Genomic DNA, 14,630 nt, shown 5'->3' on the forward strand with positions numbered 1-14,630 from the left:
AGCATTTTTCACGTGGCTCCCCCCGGCGGTCTGCAGAGGGCCTAAAAATTGCCCAAATCGATGGGAACAGTGCTCAAATGACATGGGAACAGCATGGGGAAGACCCTTGGAAGCATTTCTGACTCCCAGGTCACTTCTGTCGACAACGTTTACAGACTCACAATAAAACATACCAAAACGAAACCAAAATGGAATTTCCTGGGAAATATGTTAAGGAACATCCTTTCCAGGGTAATGACTTGTATATAAAACAAAATAAATAACTAAAAACAAAAATGCTCCTCCACACCTTGGGCTATGTTCACACGTAGCATTTTTGATGCGTTTTTTCACTTTTGCATTGCTTTCAACCGTGACAAATGCATTCACCAGGAAATATCATTTTAACATTTTACAACCTTATCTGGCCATGTTATGTATGAGATATCATCAGACACTTCGTGTTTCATTTATGAAGGAGGGACTCTGAGAGTCACAAAGCCTATTTTTATAGGACTGTCAGGCAGCCTTTACTATTCTTAAAGGGCCAGCAGTCGGCCCTCACTATTCTTAGAGAGCCATCAGCCGGCTATGTTTTATTGTTCCCATTACTAAAGAGTGGGTCTCCTATACTGTTATTGCATATGCTGTGAGTGCCAGGGCTGCCCAAAATTTGGACGCACCCCAATACCACTTTGAAAATTTGGATGCACCCCAATACCCCTTTGAAGAGTCTTAGAGGAACAATATTCCCATTATTAGGAAGTAGGTCTCCCATTGTGTTTGCTTATGCAGTGAATGCAAGGGTTGCCAAAAATTTAGAGGCACTCTAATGCCCCTAGGAAGAGACGTGGAGGTCAGAGGGCCTCCTGAAAACAATGTTCCCATTATTAGGAAGTGGGTCTCCCATTATGTTTGCCTATGCACTAAATGCAAGGGCTGCCAAAAATTGGGAGACACTCCAAAGCCCCTTGGAAGAGACGTGGAGGAGGGCTTCATAAAAAAATGTTCCCATTAAAAGGAGCAGGCCTCCTATACTTGTAATGCTCATGCACTAAGTGTATGGGCTGACAAACATTTACCCCTGGGGGGTATACATGAACATACTGTGTAAATTTTTTTTTTTACAGGCATCATAAACACACTTTAAAAAAATTATGTGGGTGTTGCATCATGGACCACCATCACCCTGGTGATATGGTGGTGGAGGATGAGGAGAAGGAGGAGGGCAAGAGCAAATAGCCAAAATCAGGAAGCGTATACCCATGTCTGGGTGTGAAAAGGAGCATGGGAATACACCTCCCAAGAAAAGACACTGGATTTGAGTTTATGTTACGCTGCTATCATTTAGTGGTGTTGAGAAGTCTGGCCCAATCCAGCCCTTGTTCAGTTGACAGGCGGATGCGCTTATCAGTTATAAGTTATCAGTTATAATTTCACCAGCGGCACTAAAAACCTGCTCTGATAAAACGCTAGCGGCAGGGCAGGTGAGGACCTCAAAGGCATAGAGAGCCAGTTCATTCCACGTATCTAGCTTGGATACCCAATAATTATAAGGCACAGAGAAATCACGGAGGACATTGGTACGGTCGGCAAGGTACTCCCTCAGCATCTTCCCAAACTTTGCACTCCTTGTGATAGTACCCCACTCCTCAGGGCCTGTGCGATGGGATGGTCTGAGAAAACTCTCCCAGAACTTTGACAGCGTTCCTCTGCCTCTGCTGGATTGAAGTTGTATCTCTCTCACTTGTACGCCTTGGTTGTCCAACAAAGTGTGCCCTCTGCCGCCCCATTTTTGTAGACCTGTCCGCCTCAGGAATAAGAGATATAAAGTTCTCCTTGTAGTGTGGGTCTAGAAGTGTCACCAACCAGTAATGACTGTCACCCAAAATTTCGAGAACGCGAGGGTCATGGGAAAGGCAGCGTAACAAACTCAGCCGTGCGCGCCACACTACTAACAGGCAAGACTTCCGTGTCCTCACCAAGAGGATGACTGACCATGCTCTCCTCCTTCTCCTCCTCCTCCTCTCTGTCCTCTGGCCATCCACGCTGAACAGACATTATGACAGCTGTGCAGGTAGTACCGTCTATAGCGCATGAAACTAGCTTCTGTCCTTCCTCCTCCTCTTATCATTGTCACCCAATCCACATTGGGATGAGATGAGGCTGGGCTGTGTGTAATCACCCTGTATGGTTCCTTGCTCCATCTCATCATGCTCCGCCTGCAATGCATCCTCTTTGATTGTGAGCAGAGAGTGTTTCAGAAGACAGAGAAGCGGGATGGTGACGCTAATTATGGTGTCATCGCCGCTCACCATCTTGGTGGAGTCCTCAAAGTTCTGGAGGATTATACTTATGTCTGACATCCATGTCCACTCCTGAGGTCTTATTTGTGGAGTCTGAACTGAATACTGATGGCCTTGTTGATGCTGGTACTCAACAACTGCCCTCTTCTGCTCACAAATCCTTCCCAACATCTGTAATGTAGAGTTCCAACGCGTGGGGACATCACACACCTGTCTGTGAGCCGGAAGCTGCAAACGGTGCTGAAACACAGCAAGGGCGGCGAAAGCTGTAGGTGACTTTCTAAAATGGGCACACAGGCGGCGTACTTTAAAAAGCAGATCCGGCAGCTCTGGGTAGGATTTGAGAATTCACTGAACCACGAGATAAAGCACATGGGCCAGGCATGGTATGTGTGTGAGCTCGCCTCGCCTCAGAGCCGTCACCAGGTTCCGGCCATTGTCACACATGACCTTGTCTGGCTGTAGGTTCAGCGATGTGAGCCGCAGATCTGCCTGCTCTTTCAGAGCTGTCCACAACTCTTCAGCATTGTGCGGTTTGTCACCTAAGCATATTAGCTTCAGCACAGCCTGTTGCCTCTTGGCCGAGGCAGTGCTGCAGTTCTTCCAGCTTGTGACTGATGTGGTAATTTCGGAGATGAAGTCCCTGCCCACAAGCACTTGTCCACGTGTCCGTGGTTAGGTGGACTTTTCCAGTAACTGCGTTGTTGAGGGCACGGCTAATGTTTTGGGACACGTGCTTGTGTGATGCGGGGATGGCACACCGGGAGAAATAGTGGCGGCTGTCAACCGAGTACCGACCGCCGCCATCATGTTGCGGAATGCTTCCATCTCCATGAGCCTAAAAGGCAACATTTCAAGCGCAAGCAGTCGTGAAATGTGAGAATTTAGTAGTGTGGCCTGTGGGGCATTGGCTGCGTATTTGCGTTTGCGTTCCAAGGACTGGCGTATGGACAACTGAACGCTGCGCTGGGACAAGGACATAGCTGTGCTTCCTGATGCTGCTACTTGAGAGTGTGCAACGACAGGTGCAGGGCAGGAGGCATCTTCGCATCCACCATGGACAGGGGATTGGCTTGCATGAATGACAGCGGAAGAAGCAATGGTGCCACCCGAAGACACTGTTCCTGGACCCTGGGGTTCGGCCCACAAAGTCAGTCTGCCATGTGCCTGTTCATGCTGGTGGTGGTCAGGCTGGTCGTTTTGCCACCCCTGCTGATGCTGGCCTGGCAGGTGGTGCAAATGGCATTTTTGGGGTTATCGGCAGAGTCTTTAAAAAACAACCAGACTCGGGAAGACCTAATAGTTGTACTGGCAACTTCCTTCGTGTTGGTGCTACGGGGAACAGTTGTCTACCTTCTGTCTGTGGCCACCACACTTCTTCCTGCCTGTTGGGGTGCTCTGCCTCCCTCCCCCTGTGTGGTGCTCTCCTTGCTCTGTATGTCCTCCTGCCAGGTTGAGTCAGTCACTATATTATCCACCACCTCTTCTTCCACTTCCACACCCTGGTCCTCCTCCTGACTTTCTGGCAATTGTGTCTCATCATCGTCCACCTCTTGTGACACTTTCCCACCATCGCCTTCATGTGACCGTGGCTGCTCAAATATTTGGGCATCGCTACATTCGATCTCCTCTTGCCTCGCTTCAAGTGGACCGAGCGAGAGACCCGAATCTATAAATGGAAAAGTGAACAAGCTCTTCAGAGTGTCCAAGTGTGGGATCAGTTGTCTCCGGGGACTTGGCATGGTGGGAGGAAGGAGGATCAGGGTGAGGAATATGCGGTCCAGACTCACGGCTACTGAGACTTGACCGTGTGGAAGACAGGGTGGTGGTGGAGGCTAAGTGACTGGAAGCATTATCCACTATCCAACCAACAACCTTTTGACACTGCTCTGGGTTCAATAGTGGTGTGCAGCGGTCCCCTAGGAATTGGGACAGGATGGTCGGGCGAGAAGATGTGGGTGTTTGTTGTGGCACAATTTCAGTTTGCCCACGGCCTTGTCCTTGGCCTCTGCATGCACCATCACCATCACGTCCCTTGCCACGTGCCTTGCCCATTTTAAATGGAGGACAGTATCTTCCAGCTCACTACAAATGACTGAATTTGGAGCGAACTTATATGTGATCCGTGTGACGGAGAAAACAGAGTTTTAAATACCTGGCCTGTAGGTAGCTAGTTTGAACAGCAAACTGGTGTGAATTGCTTCATTGACACACTGAAAGAAATTTTAATGGAGGCCAGAAATGGCAGTATTTTCTGACAACATATATGTGATTCGTGTGACAGAGAAAACACAGTTTTAAATAGCTGGATTTCTAGCGCTCTAATATGGAACCGACCTGGCTGTATTCTGCAGTGCCAACAAGCAAATGGCGCAGAAAAAGGGTGTTCTCTGGATTGCTTTTTAAGCAAATAATAAGGAGGATTAAGATCCAAAAAAAAGTATTACTGGCCCCTGAGACCTGGGATTGTGTATAGAAATATCTAACAGCAGCAGAAGGCAGAACTGGAATGGAACATCTTGTGCTATATGCAATGCAGTCTGCTATATACACCGCCTGCCTATATACCCTGCCTGCCTGATATCTCTGCAGATGGATTAGTCCTCAGTAGGACTGTTTGTTAAGATGTTAAGTGGTTGTGACGAGCACAGCGGTGCTAGGTCTGATATAGACCTGATGACACTGTGTGGCCAGCCAATCACTGTAATGCCACAACCACCATGTCTGCGGTATTACAATGAGTGGCAGGCAATCCCTTTATGTTGATTGGATCTAAAGAGCGCCAAACATGCAGGGAGGGGACCCGAGCATCTGCCCGAGCATCTCGCAAGTAGTAGGCGAGCTGCAAGCATCTCGAGTACTGAGATGCTCGGGCGAGTACCGAGTACTTGCGAGTATGCTCGCTCATCACTATTACCGAGTTCTTAATTTATATTGATTTACAAATTGGGATGCTACTTGGGCACCTAAAAATATACTTGTAGTGCTGTTCACCAGCTATTGTAATTTGTTATTGAATATTTAGTAGCCATCAGACAAATAAGTACATTGAATCAAAAGTGCTAATTTTGCCTATTTTTTTTTTTCAGATAGTATATGTCTGTCGAAATCCAAAAGATGCTCTGGTGTCCTATTACCAATTTACCAAACTGGTTCCACATTTAAAAAGCACAATAAATTGGGAAACATTTCTAGATCTCTTCATAAGGGGGAAAGGTAAGATAGTTAAAAACATACACATACAACATTTTCAGCTGAATAGTTTTTAAATCAATTATATATGCAAACTGAGCACATTAATTAAAGGTCTACTTTAAAAAAAAAATACAATAAACTTTGGGCTCTATTTCCATTTCAGCCATGTTCTTTTAGCAGAAAATTTGCTAATTTTTACTGTCCAACAAAATGGGTGTGATTCCATGAATATGCAAATATCCTCTTCTGAGACGTATAGGCCATGCAATACTCCTCTGGGAAATTTAATATGCATTCTCCACAAGGAGAAACATTCCCCTTAGATCCCCTTTCAGAGACCTCTTACCCAGGCAGATTAGACCTCCTACTTTGCACTGATGAGTCTACAAATGAAGTGTTTGGTTTGTGTTACGTAGCAATGAGCGAGGTACTCGTCTTCCATGCACCGCCATGCTACATAAAAAAGAGTGTCCTGTTTAGGTGTTTGTGCTTATGTTACCTTGGTGATATGCCTTTGCAGACCGCATACTTCCATTGGACTTGGCAGGCCATGACCACATGAGGTACAACTGAAGGAAGGAGACCACAGTCCAAAAATAAGCTTTTCTTTACTGAACAATAACTTGATAAGAACTACAGTGGTGTGAAAAAATTGTTTGCCCCTTCATGATTTCTTTTTCTTTGGCATGTATGTGGCACTTAAATGTTTCAGATCACAAAACAAATTTAAATATTAGACAAAGATAACACAAGTAAACACAAAATGCAGTTTTTAAATGAACGTCTTTATTAAGGGAAAAAGAAATCCAAACCTACAAAGCCCTGTGTCAAAATGCAATTGCCCCCTAAACCTAATAATTGGTTGGGCCACCCTTATCATCAACAACTGCAATCAAGCATTTGCAATAACTGGGAATGCATCTTAAACAACGCAGGTGATGAAATTTCTACATTTCTGTTTTTTTTAAGTCAAGATGGGGTGCAGAGTGTACTTTAATGAGAAAAAATGAACTTTTTAGAATTTATCAAATGGCTGCAATGAAACAAAGAGTGAAAAATTTAAAGGGGTCTAAATACTTTCCGCTACCCACTGTAGTCTTGTAAATTTTACAAACTGCTGATACTGTATATAAAAACGAATGCTGTATAGATTGCATACATATACAATACAGATGAAAAATCAACTTTTTTTCTGGATGAAAATCAGACGATGTTTTATAAGTTTGTGTGAACTTAGCAGGAGGGAACATGCATACGTTCACTATTTGGTCAGTATTTCACTTCACTATTTGTAAGGCAAAACCAGGAGTGGGTGATAAATGCGGAAGTGGTGACTTGTTTCTATTATATCTTTTCCTCTGTCTGTTCCACTTCTGATTCCGGCTTACAAATACTGATGTAAAATAGTGATCAAATGATGAACGTGTGAACGTAGCCTTAGGGTTAGAATAATGCTGCATGCATTACTTTACTTTACCTCCAGTCATAATTGTTAGAATTTGAGACAGGGGCTCTGAATGGAGCGTTTAATGCAAATATGAAAAGTGCCTCCAAATTTGATTTAGCTAAAACAGGAACTATGGGCAGCAGCTAAATACATTTAATAAGGGAATTTTTCATATTCCGCAGTGCAGTATGATGATTTATACAAAAGGGCTGTTTAGAACGGCAATAATCATAAGTATCCTCAGAAATGCTGTTACAAGTTATTATCTCAAGGTTATTGTTACTAGGTATATTACAATGACCATCATTTTTCAAACCTATAAACTGAAATATTTGTAATGAAAGATTGCCACTGTGTCCTAATGTGACCTTGATAATCACAAGGATTTTATTATAGACCAGGTACTCTGTTTTCTATTGTAGGGAACATGTAGTCAGAAAATGACACACAGTTTACTTCAAATTTTTACAAGTTTTTTTTTAAAACTGTAATGATTTTTTTCACTATTTATATTGAACCTCTTCATGACATTCAACCCCTCCCCGACATATCACGTACTGGTCCGTCATATTTTGCGGTGCGTTCCCGCAAATGGTATGCCATGGTGATTGTACAGACACAGGAGCTGTGCTAGCGTGATCGCCGCTGGGAGCTCCGCTTAAGTGATAGCCAAGACCAGGCTGTCACTGCTAGGAGCAGTGTCTGTGCCACCCCAGTCTGTTTAACACTCTAGATGCCACAATCAATAGTGATGGCAGCATCTGGAAGGCTGAGAGAGAGGGCTCCCTCTCCCATCCGATCGGTGCCCCTGTAACAGCATTACGGGGACCCAATGGTTGCTGTCACAGCAGGAGGTCACATAATGTCCTGATCTGTCAGCTACAAAGACTTGCTTAGACCAAGCTGGAACACTTCTGTCAGTGTAATGGCTCGCTCACATTGGCGTATAACTCGGACGAGTGCAATCCGATAAAAATGTTATTCAATGAGGCAGTGCAGAGCTGGATGTTATTTCTCAGCTGTATTTGGCATGGAAAGGAAATCGCAGCATGCTGCAATTTCACTCCGGAACCTGATGGATGTGAGAAAAAAATTGGATGCCATACAGACCATCAGCATGGCATCCGATTTTTATGGATACACTGAAATTTTGTAAGATGGGAAACTGTAAATGGTCCTATAAAAGATTAATAGCTGCTGAGCCAAAAAAATGGATATCATACGGACGACAAGTGAGAAAAAAATTGTCCCACTCTCCTCTCCTGGATGAGAATGGGTCATATTTTTTTATACCCTAGTGTGAGCATAACCTAAAACTTGACAGGCATTATACCTGTCAGTGCATCGCATTATACCAGTGATCAGACTAATAAAACTTAAAGTCCCATAAAGGGACTAAGAAAAATTGTTAAAAAAATGTGTAAAAAAATTTTAAAAATATTTTTTTTTAAAAATTACAAAATAAAGAACAAAAAAATGAAAAAATATTATACCAATAAATATGTATAATTTCTTTTTTTAAAAATTAGCAACAAAAGTACACATATCTGGTATCATCATCTCCGTAACAACCTGGTCTATAAAACTGTCACACTAGTTAACCCTTTCAGTGAACACCGTAAAAAAAAATTAATAAAAAATGGGGCAAAAAAGTGCTTTTTCGCCGTAAAAAAGTGGAATAAAACATGGTCAAAAAGACGAATGTCAATTAAAATGAGAATGCTGAAAACGTCATCTTGTCCTGCAAAAAATAAAAACCCCATGCAGCCCCATGAGTAGAAAAATAAAAAAGCTATAGGTGTCAGAATATAGCTATGCAAAAACAATTATTTTTTCTAGATAATTGTTTTTATTGTCTAAAAGCACCAAAACATAAAAATGTGACATGAATGTAATATTGCTGTAATCATACTGACCCGAAGAATAAAGCTGTCTTATCAATTTTACCACTCTGTGAATGCCATTAAAAAAAAAAAAAAAACACTTCCTGAATTGCTAGTTTTTGTTCATTCTGCCTCCCTAAAATCGGAATAGAAAGCAAATCAAAAAAATGTCATGTGCCAGAAAATGGTACCAATAAAAACGTCAACTCTTCCCCCCGAAAAACAAGTCCTTACATGACTATCGGAAGAAATATGGAAAAATCCAGAGGTCTGGACGGGGCCTAAAAAATAGTCAAATCGATGTAAACAGTGCTCAAATTATATGGGAACAGCATGGGGAAGACCCCTGGAAGCAGCTCTGACTCCCAGGTCACTGCTGAGAACAATATTGTCAGAGAATTACACCACTTTTATGGACTCACAAAAAAACATACAAAAACGAAGCCAAAATGGATGTTCCTTGACAAAATGTTGAGGAACATTCTTTCCAGAGTAATGACTTGTATATAGGGCAAAATAAATAGCCAAACACAAAAATACTCCTCTACACCTTGGCCTATACTCACACGTAGCATTTTTGATGCGTTTTTGCACTTTTACATTGCTTTCAACGTTGAAAAATACATTCACCAGTATTACGCACACGCCGGGACTGGCTGGCGTGAGTGAGGTTAGTGATCCCACTGGACCATGAACCGAGGAGTGCCTGGAGGGGCGTGACTAAGTATCAACTCGGTCCGACCAAGGTCACACGGCGGCTCAGTCGACTCCGTGAACCAGGGAGGAACCAAGCAGAGGGACCAGGTGCTACTCCAGGTCTGACCCCGGTCACAGCTGTTGACCCACACCGGGGAATGCAGGAACAGGCCAATTAGGCTGGCATACTGACAGGTAGGTACTGGCAGACACGGCTGGTATGCAGACAGGTGGGTACTGGCAGGCACGGTTGGTATGCAGACAGGTGGGTACTGGCAGGCACGGCTGGTATACAGACAGGTGGATACTGGCAGGTAGAAACGCAGGCAGGATAGGGACCTGTACAGACTGGGATACAGGAACAGAGCCGCAGGTGTGGCAGACAAGCAGAGCAGAGAAAAACCCGCAGGTGTGGTAGACAAGCAGAGCAGAGCAAAACCCGCAGATATGGTAGACAAGCAGAGCAAAACCCGCAGGTGCGGTAGACAAGCAGAGGAGAGCAAAACCTGGAGGTGCGGTAGACAAGCAGTGCAGAGCAAAACCCGCAGGTGCGGCAGACAAGCAGAGCAGAGCAAAACCCGCAAGTGCGTTAGACAAGCAGAGCAGAGCAAAACCCGCAGGTGCGGTAGACAAGCAGAGCAGAGCAAAACCCGCAGGTGCGGTAGACAAGCAGAGCAGAGCAAAACCCGCAGGTGCGGTAGACAAGCAGAGCAGAGCAAAACCCACAGGTGCGGTAAACAAGCAGAGCAGAGCAAAACCCGCAGGTGCGGTAGACAAGCAGAGCAGGGCAAAAGCCACAGGTGCGGAAGACAAGCAGAGCAAAGCAAAACCCACAGGTGCGGTAGACAAGCAGAGCAGAGCAAAACCCGCAGGTGCGGTAGACAAGCAGAGCAGAGCAAAACCCACAGGCGCGGTAAACAAGCAGAGCAGAGCAAAACCCGCAGGTGCGGTAGACAAGCAGAGCAGGGCAAAACCCACAGGTGCGGTAGACAAGCAGAGAAAAGCAAAACCCACAGGTGCGGTAGACAAGCAGAGCAAAACCCGCAGGTGTGGTAGACAAGCAGAGCAGAGCAAAACCCGCAGGTGCGGTAGACAAGCAGAGCAGAGCAAAACCCACAGGTGTGGTAGACAAGCAGAGCAGAGCAAAACCCGCAGGTGCGGTAGACAAGCAGAGCAGAGCAAAACTGCAGGTGCAGTAGACAAGCAGAGCAGATACACACAAGGTACTTAAAATGAAGTAGCGAGTGGACATTAAACTCACAAACAGAAGTACAGAGACAACGAGTTGGAGTTAGGTGCAGATTCAGACACTGCAGGAAAAGGGAAGATACGAACATAGAGACAAACAAGTAACGGGCTAGGACACTGTTCAGACAGGAACTGAACCAGGAACCAGGTACAGGAACGAGCCTGGGAACTCAGCCCCCAGGGAGGCGGAAACAGACTAGAAGTCACAGATACAGGTAACGGGCTTGGGTATACAGCCCCCAGGGTGGCGGAACAGACTAGAAGTCACAGATACAGGAAACAGGCCTGGGTATACAGCCCCGAGGGTGGCGGAAACAAACAAGATACAGGACAGGACCTGGCAACTCAGTTGCACAGAACACACTGGAAGAAAGTGTTGCTCAGGCACCTCCTACTGGGTGGAGGGGGTTTAAGTATCCAGTGACTCACAACAATAGGCTGGGGATGCATTAGGAGTGCGCACACAATAACTAGAAGAATCAGGCAGTAACCACGCCACCGCCCTAATCAATCAGACAAGAAACATGCACACAGCAGGTACTGGAGCAAAGTGTGCAGCCTGGACTGATAGATAAGATGGCGGTCTTGCATGGTGGGAGGTGGTAAGCCATGCCAGCACGCCGCCAGGAATGTTACAACGAGTAAATGTCATTTTAACATTTTACTACCTTATCTGGCCATGTAGTGTGTGAGACATGAACAGACTGTTTTATTTATGAAGGAGGGTGTTATGCACACGCCCGGACTGACTGGCGTGTGCGGGTGTTGTGGTTCCACTGGACCATGGACCGGAGAGTGCCTGGAGGGGCGTGACTAAGTATCTGGCCGATCCGACCAAGGTGGCACGACGGCATACGACGCCAGTGCACCAGGGAGAAACCGGGCAGAGGGACCAGGTGCTACTCCAGGTCAAACTCCGGACACGGGGGTTGACCCACACTGGAATTACTGGAACAGGCAGGTTAGGCTGGCACAGACTGGTGGATGTAAGCAAACACGGCAGGTATGCAGAGGGGTGGATACAGGCGAGTATGCAGGCAGGGAGGTACTGGCCGAAAGGACGGGCTGGAGCACAGAAAGGTTAAGACCCAGTACAGACTGGGTCACAGAACTGCAGATGCGGTAGACAACCACAGCAGAGAGGGAACGCCCAAAGCGGTGGGCAAGAACAGAGCAGGACGGGGCTGCAGGAGCAGCGAGCACAAGCAGGGCAGGACAGGACTGCCGGAGCAGCGGGCAGAAGCAGGGCAGGACAGGACTGCCGGAGCAGCGGGCAGAAGCAGGGCAGGACAGGACTGCCGGAGCAGCGGGCAGAAGCAGGGCAGGACAGGACTGCCAGAGCAGCGGGCAGAAGCAGGGCAGGACAGGACTGCCGGAGCAGCGGGCAGAAGCAGGGCAGGACAGGACTGCCGGAGCAGCGGGCAGAAGCAGGGCAGGACAGGACTGCCGGAGCAGCGGGCAGAAGCAGGGCAGGACAGGACTGCCGGAGCAGCGGGCAGAAGCAGGGCAGGACAGGACTGCCGGAGCAGTGAGCAAAAGGGTAAGAGCGGAGCAAGGCTGCCGGAGCAGTGAGCAAGGAGTCAGAGCAGGACGGACAGGGCTCTGTTCACACGGAACAGACAGGAAGGGAAAGGCAGAGCCAGATACCCACAGGGTACTTGCAGTGAAGTAGCGAGGGGACCACAAACTCACAAACGGGAGTACAGAGACAACAAGCAGGAGTTAGGTACGAGTTCAGACTCTGCAGAAAAAGGAAAGGAACGGACATAGAGGCAAAACAGGTAAAGGATAGGAGAGAGTTCAGACTGGAACTGAGTGTACGGAAGAGACCGACACTGCAGCGGGATACAGGAGCGGGTCTGGGAATACGGCCCCCAGAGAGGCGGGACGAACAGGCAAGGAGCGTGTTCAGACAGGACAGACAAGATACAGGAACGGATCTAGGTAATCGGCCCCTAGAAGGCGGGAGGAACAGGCTAGGAGCGTGTTCAGACAGGCCTGGAAATACAGCCTCCAGGAAAGGCAGCAGGCAAGAGTACACAGACAGGACTCAGTTCAGACACGGGAACTGATACCGCAAGGCAGGAGACATAGACAGGACTCAGTTCAGACACGGGAACAGATACTGCAAGACAGGAGAAATAGACAGGACTCAGTTCAGACAGGAACAGATACCGCAAGGCAGGGACACAAACAGGACTCTGTTCAGACGGGAACAGATACCGCAAGGCACAGACAGGCAGATCTAGGAATATGGCCCCTAGAAGGCGAAAGAACAGGCAAGAAGCGTGTTCACAAGAACAGACCACAGTTCAGACACAGAACTGGAAAACAGGCAGGAAAACAGGATAGGACCTGGCATGTCAGAGACAAAAAAGCCGACTGACAGGACACAATGCTCAGGCGCCGTCTTGAGGAAGAAGGTGGTATAAATACCCAAAGATGGACAGCAATAGGCTGAAGGTGCAACAGGGGCGTGTCCGCAGCAGGTACAAGAAACAGGAAGTTCAGCGGGCGTCGCCCTATGCAGCCAAAACAGACAAACAGACAGCAAGGAGGGAAGCCAGAGAGACATTCTGGACTGGAGATCAAGTGCGCGCTCTTGCACAGTGGGAGATGGACCACCATGCAAGGACGCCGCCAGGTATGTTACAGTACCCCCCCCTTACGCCCCCTCTTCTTCAGGCCTGCCAGAATCTTCCGCAGGGAATTCGAGGACCAGTCGTTCACTTCAAGGAGATCACTTCCACTGTCCACAGGAAAAATTGATCTCATCTGGTTAGCTAGGATGCTACCTCCTATCCAGCCATCCCTAGCAACAGACGAAACGGGTGGAGTACCAGGAACAGCACACAAGGAAGTCTCTCTCCAAATATTTTCAGGTGGCACCCCAGAGGGTACAGGAGACGACTGGAAGTCCTTCACCGGGTTGGAGGGGGACAGAGACTTGGGGGTAATCTCTGCTTCGAGGTACATCTTGTCAAGCTCACAGGAAGAAATAGACGGGTTATCAGGTACATAATGAGGAAAAGTCACTGTCTCTTTGTTATCTGGTGGTACCCCGGAGAATTCAGGAAACAACTGGAGGTCCTCCGCCGGGTCAGAAGAGTGCAGAGGCTCAGAGAAAACATCTGCTTCAGAGTACACTAGGTCGGACTCACTGGAGGAAGCAGGCGAGGTATCGGGTACCGAGTATAGGAAAGTCTCTGTCCATTCACCACCAGGTGGCACCCCGAAGGGTTCTGGAGACAACTGGAGGTCCTCCGCCTGGTCAGAGGGGTGTAGAGACTCAAGGGTAACCTCTGCTTCAGAGTACACAAGGTCGGACTCACTGGACGAAGCAAGCGAGGTATCAGATCCAGGATATAGGAAAGTCTCTGTCCATTCACCACCAGGTGGCACCCCGAAGGGTTCTGGAGACAACTGGAGGTCCTCCGCCTGGTCGGAGGGGTGTAGAGACTCGGGATTAACCTCTGCTTCGGAGTACACTAGGTTGGACTCACTGGACGAAGCGAGCGAGGTATCAGGTACAGAGTAAAGGAGAGTCTCTGTCCTTTCGCTACCAGGTAGCACCCCGAAGGGTTCTGGAGACAACTGGAGGTCCTGCGCCTGGTCGGAGGGGTGTAGAGACTCGGGAGTAACCTCTGCTTCGGAGTACACTAGGTTGGACTCACTGGACGAAGCGAGCGAGGTATCAGGTACAGAGTATAGGAGAGTCTCTGTCCTTTCGCTACCAGGTAGCACCCCGAAGGGTTCTGGAGACAACTGGAGGTCCTCCGCCTGGTCGGAGGGGTGTAGAGACTCGGGGGTAACTACCACTTTGGAGTACCCATTGTCAGGCTCACAGGACGAAGCGGACAAAGTATCGAGTACCGA

At 47.4% G+C, this 14,630-nt stretch overlaps 1 protein-coding gene across 3 annotated transcripts in view; it reads left to right on the forward strand.

Annotated features, from left to right (window-relative positions):
• The window catches only part of LOC141259633 (amine sulfotransferase-like), a 295,064-nt gene that overhangs the window by 208,188 nt on the left and 72,246 nt on the right, over positions 1-14,630 (forward strand). The window contains exon 4 of one of the 3 annotated variants that reach the window (XR_012318444.1): positions 5,375-5,501. The exons of the other annotated variants lie outside the window; for them this stretch is intronic. The gene's annotated coding sequence lies outside the window, so the exon portion shown is untranslated. The remainder of the gene's footprint in view (positions 1-5,374; positions 5,502-14,630) is intronic. 3 annotated transcript variants of the gene reach the window in all.

The sequence above is a fragment of the Phyllobates terribilis genome, unplaced genomic scaffold, assembly GCF_046119375.1.
Source record: "Phyllobates terribilis strain yellow unplaced genomic scaffold, ASM4611937v1 Scaffold_3__8_contigs__length_932513732, whole genome shotgun sequence".
Classification (NCBI taxonomy): Eukaryota; Metazoa; Chordata; class Amphibia; order Anura; family Dendrobatidae; genus Phyllobates; species Phyllobates terribilis.